We start from the raw sequence: 9,638 nt of genomic DNA on the forward strand, positions 1-9,638 counted from the left end.
CCCTCCTACCGAACACTCTGAGCTACCGTGTCGGATTTTTTTCACCCAGTTTTTTCAGGGGGCAGCTATCTCTCTGACCGAACACGCTGAGCTACCGCGTCGGCAGAGCCATTGAGGACACAGAGGACAGTGCGACTGCACGGACTTATCTCTGGCACGCTTCACGTGAGACCCACATTTCCAGCTTACTGTCCACACACTACATTTGCAGTGCCCCTACCCACTATACTCATTGCTCGCGACAGTCAATCTACCGATTCCCGTAAGAGTTTGAACAATGTGAGTGGATCCGCACTGAAGAATATCATTGGCTGGTAAACCTTATCGATATGAAGATGGTAACTGTTCTTTCGGACACTGAGAGTCAATAGGAATACTGAGACTGGTAGTAAGATGCTTCTGCGTAGTAAGTCGACACGAAACAGATTTCAGATTACCTGCGCTTCAACATCGAACGTTCCTTTGTCTGACTGAAAATATTGACCATAAACAGAAAAGAATAGGAGAATTAGGAGTATTATACACTACTTCTTAGACAGGTACGTGCCAAGTGGTACGAATGGTCCATAGACAGTTTCTAAAAAAAAGAAAAAATTAAAGAAACCACCCGACAGTGATGCATGGTATACAAATGGGAATCTGTACGCACAGTAGAGACCTGCTGTGAACATAGACGCCACAGATCACAAAATTCAGCCTTCGTCGACAGTACTATAAAACTTGCCCCTACTGTAGATTACAACAAAACTGAGATACCAGAACGAATTTTTCGCTCTGCAGCGGAGTGTGCGCTGATACGAAACTTCCTGGAGGATTAAAAGTGTGTGCGAGAGTGCGACTCGAACCTAGGAACTTTACCTCTCGTGAGCACGTGCTCTGCCAACTGAGCTATCCTAGCACGACGCACAAACTGTCCTCACAGGTTTAGGAGATGAGGCACTGGCAGAAGTACAACTGTGACGACAGATCGTGAGTCTTGCTCAGGTACCTGAATTGGTAGAGCACTTTCCCGATAAAGGCAAAGGTCACGAGTTCGATCCCAGTCCGGCACACAGTTTTAATCTGCCTTGAAGATTCAAAACTACGTTATTTAGGCAATCTTCTTTCTTCTGCGAGTGAGTGATTAAAGAGGTGTTTGAAATTAAGGTTCAAGACGGTCTCATTAACAAATATAGTGTAATGAGTTAGGCGTGGAACCCTGCATTGAGGCGATTAAAAGCAAAGCGTTCCCGTCTAGTGAGGTTCACAGAATGTAGAGACTGAGGGCCGCAGTTTTCAGCCAGATATTGCCACATCCACAGCCATCACCACCCACCGTGGCGGCTGCACGGACAGCGTCAGAAGCGGAGTGATGGAGGGGGAAACAGTCAACGAATATATGACACCGGCCCTAGCAGAGCAGTAGTCATCAATAACCACTTGAAGATAGAAACAATTCTGCTCGCTTAAATTTTTTTGAGAACTTACAATGTGACCTGGCAGACACCCGAGAATTCTACAAGTTAGAAAGACACCGGGAGAGCATCAGATGGCATACCGAGAGGTCGACAGAAAGGACACATCCTGAGGCATCGAGGAAAAGTGATTCTGGTAATGAAAGGAAGTTTGACGGGTAAAAATTGTAGAGGGCGACCCAGGCATGAATACAGTAAGCAGGTTCAAATGGATGTCGGCTGCAGCTGTTATTCAGAGATGATAGATTAGCATGGAGCGATGCGTCAATCCTGTCTTCGGACTGAAACCACCACAACAACAGGGGTTGAATCAGACCCACAACAGGAGTTAAATCAGAAATTTGTACAAAAATGATAAAATTTTATTCAAATGACAAATGAGAAAAAAATTAATTTTTTTCTTACATTCTGTTTTGTAAAATTATTAACTACCTCTTCAAAATAATTAATGTGAGGCAAATTTGATCTTAGAAAAATATTAAGTTGTCATTTTCTGGCCACCCAGCCCCCAACCCCTCTCCTGGCTGAGCATCATGGTTCCCCCCGTTAATTCCGCCACTGAGTAGAAACCACACTGTATTTCTCAAAGTAAAGAAAATACTAGAGCTGAAAGCGACACTGGATTACGTGCCGCGAAGGTAAAACTATCAGTTACACTACATATATATCTACATACATACTCCGCAAGCCACCATACGGTGTGTGGCGGAGGGTACCCTGTACCACCACTAGTCGTTTTCTTTCCTGTTCCACTCGCAAATGGATCGGGGAAAAAGGGCTATCTATATGCCTTAGTATGAGCCATAATTTCTCGTATCTTGTCCCCCCTGCTTTGCTGTGTGGTAACGTGCTTGCCTACCATGCAGCGGGCCCGGGCTCCATTCCCGGCAGAGTTGGGGATTTTCTCCGCCCGTGGACTGGGTGTTGTCTTGTTCTCGTCATCATCTCATCATGCCCGACAAGCAAGTCGCCCGATGTGGCGTCACCTGAAATAAGACTTGCAACCCGGCGGCCGAACTTTCCCAGTTCGGACCTCCCGTCCAACAATGTCACACGATCATTTCATTTCATTTTTTTCGTATCTCATCTTAGTGGTCCTTACACGAAATATATGTTGGCGGCAGTAGGATTGTTCTGCAGTTAACTTTAAATGACGGTACTCTAAATTTTCTCAAAAGCACTCCTCGAAAAGAACGTAGGCTCCCATCCAGCGATTCCCATTTAATTTTCCCAAGCATCTCCGTAAAACTTGCATGTTGTTCGAACCTACAGATAACAAATCTAGCAGCCATCCTCTGAATTACTTGGATGTCTTCCTTTAATCCAACCTGGTGCGACTCCCAAATACTGGAGCAGTACTCAAGAAGATGTCACATAGCGTCCTATATGCGGTCTCCTTTACAGATGAACAACATTTACCTAAAATTCTCCCAATAAACCGAAGTCGATCATTTGTCTTCCATACCACAGTCCTACGTTCCATTTCATATCGCTCTACAACCTTACACCCAGGTATTTAAACGACGTGACTATGCCAAGCAGGACACTACTAATGCTGTATCGAACTTCCGGTTTCCTTCCTTGTAGGTTGATACAAGATGCCAGACAAAATTTCTAGTAGATGCGATGACTGGCAGCTGGCTGTAAATGTACAAAAATGTAACCTGATGCGAATGAGAAGCGATCCTATCACAGCGATCCGTTACGCATTGTTTACACCGAAATCATTGTTAATGCACGAAATCTTCAGCAATGTTAACGACGTTATGTTCCAGAATTCTGCAACAAACCGATGTTAAGGATGTTGGTCTGTAATATTGCTGATTCGTCCCTTTACCCTTCTTGTATTCAGGAATGACCTGCCCTTTTTTCTGGTCGCTTGAGGCTCTGCGCTGGACGAGAGATAGGTGATAAATGCAAGCTAAGTAAGGGGATGGCCAACGACCTTGCCACAGTGGTAACACCTGTTCCCGTCAGATCACCGAAGTTAACCGCTGTCGGGCTGGGCTAGCACTTGGATGGGTGACCATCCGGTCTGCCCAGCGCTGTTGGCAAGCGGGGTGCACTCAGCTCTTGTGAGGCAAACTGAGGAACTACTTGATTGAGAAGTAGCGACTCCGGTCTCGGACACTGACATACGGCTGGGAGAGCCGTGTGTTGACCACATGCCCCTCCATATCCGCATCCAGTGACACCTGTGGGCCGAGGATGAAACGGCGGCTGGTCGGTACCTTTGGGGCTTCATGGCCTGTGCGGGAGGAGTTTTTTTAGTTTAGAAGTAAGGGGATAATTCCGTAGAGTACTCTTCGTAAAACTGAATTGGGATTCCATCCGGACTGGCGACTTATTTCTTTTCGGTTCTTTCAGTTTATTGTCTACGGCACGGATGCTTATTGCTATGTCGTCCATACGGGACGCGACGGTCAAACGACGGTATTTTTGTACGATCGTCCTGCGTGAACGTTTCTTTAAACACGGAATTTAAAACTTCGGCTTTCGTTTTTCTGTCTTTTGCTGTCACACCAGACTAGGCAACAAGTGACTGAATGGAAGCCTTAGACTTACTCAGCGATTTTACATAGGAACAGAATTTTCTCGGGTTCTCCGCCGGATCTTTTTCTAAGGTGTGACGGTGGTAGTTGTTGTATATTAAATTATGCAGACTCCTATATTCACTACTTCGTTTACTTTAGGCCTTCATAACCAATCCAGAAAGCCGGTATGTCCTTACAACCACAGGTAAATAACGGCAGCAGAAACAGTAGCATTTGTAAGGGCAACTGCTAAGGCGCACTTACCCTAGCGCCGTCATAAAACAATGATTGAAGATATGATGACGTTAATGTCCTATCACACAAATGTCAAAATTAATGATCAAACATCACTCATATTGTCTTAAAAAATGGTTCAAATGGCTCTGAGCACTATGGGACTCAACATCTATGGTCATCAGTCCCCTAGAACTTATAACTACTTAAACCTAACTAACCTAAGGACAGCACACAACACCCAACCATCACGAGGCAGAGAAAATCCCTGACCCCGCCGGGAATCGAACCCGGGAACCCGGGCGTGGGAAGCGAGAACGCTACCGCACGACCACGAGATGCGGGCTATATTGTCTTAAAGGACAAATAGATTAAGCTGCTTGGTTGACTACAGTTCTATCTGCCTTTTACACAATTATGCAACTTACATCTGATGTTTATATTGTCTCACAAAGCGAAAAAATATGACATTTGGCAGATTACAAATCTGAGGAACTTTTATCAACTGCTGTAAGATAACAGCGGATATATATCCCCAGTAATACTTGAGTAGTAACGTATCTACAGTAACTGAAATGTTGGTGTTTACTTTTTATTGTGACCTTTTCTTTTCCAATGGTGTAAAGCAGTTCTTCAGACTTCTTTCTGTCTGCGACACACTTGCGAATCACTGACTCGACCTTACATGATGAAGTTCTTAGCAGAACTGCCAAAAGTCGAGACAATGGCCGATTTCGATGTTTTGCAATCCTAGAAATACAGCTAAAGTATCCTTACCATATGTACAGATCATCCCGAAACTTCCATCTTTGAGAATTATCATGATGCAACTATGTCCCCATTACACAGATAGCATATAAACATATAGTAATACAATTACATAAATCACAGGATACTTTACTTAGATTTACATTGCTTCTGTGGTATTATACATACTCAGATAATTGTAATCATCAGGCAGAATAGATGTAAACTCTGTGATGTATTCTGTACGTGCGTTGACTGAAGCCTGCCCTCGAGTTAATGTCCGGCACAGAAGACAGGTAGCAAGATTTGGGTAGCACCACTAGAGTGAGATTTTGAGCGCCACACAAGAATAGGTTACTGCTATTCAAAAGCTGTGACTTAGCAACATCACAAGATTTGTTTGGCAACCCTGTAATAGTCGATTTAGTTTCGGTTGTTGTTGTGGTCTTCAGTCCTGAGACTGGTTTGATGCAGCTCTCCATGCTACTCTATCCTGTGCAAGCTTCTTCACCTCCCAGTACCTACTGCAGCCTACATCCTTCTGAATCTGCTTAGTGTATTCATCTCTTCGTCTCCCTCTACGATTTTTACCCTCCACGCTGCCCTCCAATACTAAATCGGTGATCCCTCGATGTCTCAGAACATGTCCTACCAAACGATCCCTTCTTCTAGTCAAGTTGTGCCACAAGCTCCGCTTCTCCCCAATTCTGTTCAATACCTCCTCATTATTTATGTGATCTACCCATCTAATCTTCAGCATTCTTCTGTAGCACCACATTTCAAAAGCTTCTATTCTCTTCTTGTCTAAACTATTTATCGTCCACGCTTCACTTACATACACTCCATACGAATACTTTCAGAAACGACTTCCTGACACTTAAATCTATACTCGATGTTAACAAATTTCTCTTCTTCAGAAACGCTTTTCTTGCCATCGCCAGTCTACGTTTTATATCCTCTCTACTTCGACCATCATCAGTTATTTTACTCCCCAAATAGCAAAACTCCGTTACTACTTTAAGTGTCTCATTTCCTAATCTAATACCCTCAGCATCACCCGACTTAATTCGACTACATTCCATTATCCTCGTTTTGCTTTTGTTGATATTCATCTTACACCCTCGTTTCAAGACACTGTCCATTCCGTTCAGCTGCTCTTCCAAGTCCTTTGCTGTCTCTGATAGAATTACAATGCCATCGGCGAACCTCAAAGTTTATATTTCTTCTCCATAGCTTTTAATACTTACTCCGAACTTTTCTTTTGTTTCCTTTATTGCTTACTCAATATACATATAGAATAACATCGGGGATAGGCTACAACCCTGTCTCACTCCCTTCCCAACCACTGCTTCCCTTTCATACCCCTCGACTCATATAACTGTACAAATTGTAAATAGCCTTTCGCTCCCTGTATTTTACCCGTGCCACCTTCAGAATTTGAAAGAGAGTATTTCAATCAACATTGTCGAAAGCTTTCTCTGAGTCTACAAATGCTAGAAACGTAGGTTTGCCTTTTCTTAATCTTTCTTCTAAGTTAAGTCGTAGGGTCAGTATTGCCTCACGTGTTCCAACATTTCTACGGAATCCAAACTGATCTTCCCCGAGGTCGGCTTCTATCAGTTTTTCCATTCGTCTGTAAAGAATTCGCGTTAGTATTTTGCAGCTGTGACTTATTAAACTGACAGTTCGGTAATTTTCCCATCTGTCAACACCTGCTTTCTTTGGGATTGGAATCATTATATTATTCTTGAAGTCTGAAGGTATTTCGCCTGTCTCTTACATCTTACTCAACAGATGGTAGAGTTTTGTCAGGACTGGCTCTCCCAAGGCTGTCAGTAGTTCTAATGGAATGTTGTCTACTCCGGGGGCCTTGTTTCGACTCAGGTCTTTCAATGCTCTGTCAAACTCTTCACGGAGTATCATATCTCCCATTTCATCTTCATCTACATCCTCTTCCATTTCCATAATATTGTCCTCAAGTACATCGCCCTTGTATAGACCCTCTATATACACCTTCCACCTTTCTGCTTTCCCTTCTTTGCTTAGAACTGGGTTTCCATCAAAGCTCTTGATGTTCATGCAAGTGGTTCTCCTTTCTCCAAAAGTCTCTTTAATTTTCCTGTAGGCAGTATCTATCTTACCCCTAGTGAGATAAGCCTCTACATCCTTACATTTGTCCTTTAGCCATCCCTGATTAGGCATTTTGCACTTCATGTCGATCTCATTTTTGAGATGTTTGTATTCCTTTTTGTCTGCTTCATTTACTGCATTTTTATATTATCTCCTTTCACCAATTAAATTCAATATTTCTTCTGTTACCCAAGGGTTTCTACTAGCCCTCGTCTTTTTACCTATTTGATCGTCTGCTGCCTAGCTAGTTGGCATATGAACTTGTACTACTGTAGTAGACGTGGGCTTCGTGTCTATCTTGGCCACAATAATGCGTTCACTATGCTGTTTGTAGTAGCTTACCCGCACTCCTATTTTTTTTATTCAATATTAAATCTACTCCTGCATTACCCCTATTTGATTTTGTATTTATAACCCTGTATTCACCTGACCAGAAGTCTTGTTCCTCCTGCCACCGAACTTTACTAATTCCCACTATATCTAAATTTAACGGATCCATTTCCCTTTTTAAATTTTCTAACCTACCTGCCCGATTAATGGATCTGACATTCCACGCTCCGATCCGTAGAACGCCAGTATTTTTTCTCCTGATAACGACGTCCTCTTGAGTAGTCCCCGCCCGGAGTTCCGAATGGGGGATTATTTTACCTCCGGAATATTTTACCCAAGAGGATGCCATCATCATTTAATCATACAGTAAAGCTGCATGCCCTCGTGAGAAATTACGGCTGTAGTTTCCCCTCGCTTTCAGCCGTTCGCAGTACCAGAACAGCAAGGCCATTTTGGTTAGCGTTACAAGGTCAGATCAGTCAATCATCCAGACTGTTGCCCCAGCAACTACTGAAAAGGCTGCTGCCCCTCTTGGGGAACCACACGTTTGTCTGGCCTCTCAACAGGTACCCCTCCGTTGTGGTTGCACCTACGGTACGGCTATCTCTATCGTTGAGGCATGCAAGCCTCCCCACCAACGGCAAGGTCCGTGGTTCATGAGGAGGTGGGGGGGGGGGAGGGTTAGTTTCGATACTAGACTTGAATTATCCTTCAAAATTTATTGGATATTTTCTTGCAATTTTGATGAAACATTCTGAACGTAAATTGCTGTAATTTCTCATATCTTTCGCTTTGTGAACAATAGACGTTCTTTCTGTGTTAACTACTACTACAGAAGTGAAAGAACGTTCTACAATCGGCGCTTCACTAGCTATGTGACATCGCGTTTGTTTGCTGACGTGAATTCAACTTTTACCATAGGGTAAAATATTGCTTAAAAAATGGTATATGTAAAGTCAGCTGTATTGTCCCTTCTATAATGCTGCTGAAAACGACGAGACTGAATTTCAGTAACGCTTTCTTAAGAAACTCTCTTGTACTGCAGTTTTTTGCAGTCTGAACAGTCAACTTTTTATAATCATCAGCTGAATGTCGGTATGCGCCAAACTTAATTACTTTTTACTTTTTACTGTAATATTATTATTGCTGTTGTTATTTGTCCGTCTTTAGAAAGTATTGTGTCGCTTATTTTCGACATTTTTCGAATGTTGAATTGGAAAGATTTTTCTGTTCGCTTAATTTTCTGTTTGCTTTTCTGTTCGCTTAATTCGCTGGAGAACACGCAGTCGTAAGAGTTGATAATAATGAGTCGGTATTCTAGATATAATCTACAACCATTTATGGTGATTTATCACTATAAGAACAAAGTATTTCTCGTCGGAGAATGTTCTCCCACTATATAACTAGTGAATGTGCTGAAACCACCAGAAAACCACGAATGCGAGGTCCTTATTACCCTATAATGGTTTTCTGTTGTTTCATCTGTTGTCTCCGTCGGATAAACTGAAAATGGCAGAAAACGTTTAATGCCACTGTAGAAATAAGTTGGCGGAGAAGAAATTCTCTACAATTTATATACCATTTGTAGTTGAATTGCGATTTCACTTAATAATGGGACGGGCTGCGAGAGCTTCAATTAATTAAACGAGCTAGCAGCTTAGGGTACACAAGATGCGTGCATTAATTTGTATACTGCCATTAATGACAACCGCGCGACCGCTACGGTCGCAGGTTCGAATCCTGCCTCGGGCATAGATGTGTGTGATGTCCTTAGGATAGTTAGGTTTAAGTAGTTCTAAGTTCTAGGGGACTGATGACCTCAGATGTTAAGTTCCATAGTGCTCAGAGCCATTTGAACCATTAATGACAAGATGCTACATTTGTTGTCGGTTTGTAACACCAAGATCGATTATAAATAATCTATACTGTGTAATTTTATGTATGTAACTATGAAATATTTGGCCTTTACTGATTAATGTCTTTGAATTGCCAGAGGGAAGTGGATGTTTCTGATGGATATTTTAGAAAAAACTCAACAGTGTGTTTAAATAATGAAACTTTATAAAATATGCCTGTTTATAAAAGAGAAATTGAATGTAGAAAACTGGTTCATACTTAGGGAAATTGTATGATGTAACTTAAAAGACGTGGTGAACTTCCTCCTCTACGGAAGGGGCTTCGTGCGCGGGAAAAGGTGGATCTGGCGGTC

At 42.5% G+C, this 9,638-nt stretch overlaps 1 pseudogene; it reads left to right on the forward strand.

Annotated features, from left to right (window-relative positions):
• The first annotated feature begins 3,390 nt into the window (after positions 1–3,390).
• On the forward strand, positions 3,391–3,508 carry LOC126185966 (5S ribosomal RNA; annotated as a pseudogene).
• Positions 3,509–9,638: the final 6,130 nt, after the last annotated feature.

This window comes from Schistocerca cancellata, chromosome 4 (assembly GCF_023864275.1).
Source record: "Schistocerca cancellata isolate TAMUIC-IGC-003103 chromosome 4, iqSchCanc2.1, whole genome shotgun sequence".
NCBI classification, from domain to species: Eukaryota; Metazoa; Arthropoda; class Insecta; order Orthoptera; family Acrididae; genus Schistocerca; species Schistocerca cancellata.